This window comes from Temnothorax nylanderi, unplaced genomic scaffold (genome assembly GCF_030848795.1).
Source record: "Temnothorax nylanderi isolate EJ_2023f unplaced genomic scaffold, tnyl_v1.0 TNYL_tig0201_pilon, whole genome shotgun sequence".
In the NCBI taxonomy this organism is placed as follows: domain Eukaryota; kingdom Metazoa; phylum Arthropoda; class Insecta; order Hymenoptera; family Formicidae; genus Temnothorax; species Temnothorax nylanderi.
The window spans coordinates 217,109-217,500 of NW_027249263.1; positions in this window are offsets into that span (position 1 = coordinate 217,109).

Here is a 392-nt window from a genome sequence, read left to right on the forward strand (position 1 = left end):
TCGTGAGTGCACATTAGTAGCCCGGCTAAAAGAACGTATTTAAACCTACTCTTAGGTGGTAAACAATTTAAAATTATTTGTAGTGGCCAAAACCCTCGTTTTCCACTTTTAGTTAAAGGAGCGCCATCAGTACTGTAATTGAATGTTACTATCAAATTAACATCTTTCGAAATATTTCTATAAATTTCACTGTCGTATATATCTGTTATAATATTAAAGTTATTGGCATGACAATTACTTTTTGATAAAATAAAATCGAATATCTCAGCTTTGGTTGCTTCGTGAGAAAAAAGCATTTGTAATTGATATCTTAAATCAATTGACATGAAGTAATTATTCGATGTCAATGAAATTACATGTTTTTTTTTACAAGAGTCACACGTTACTGATTG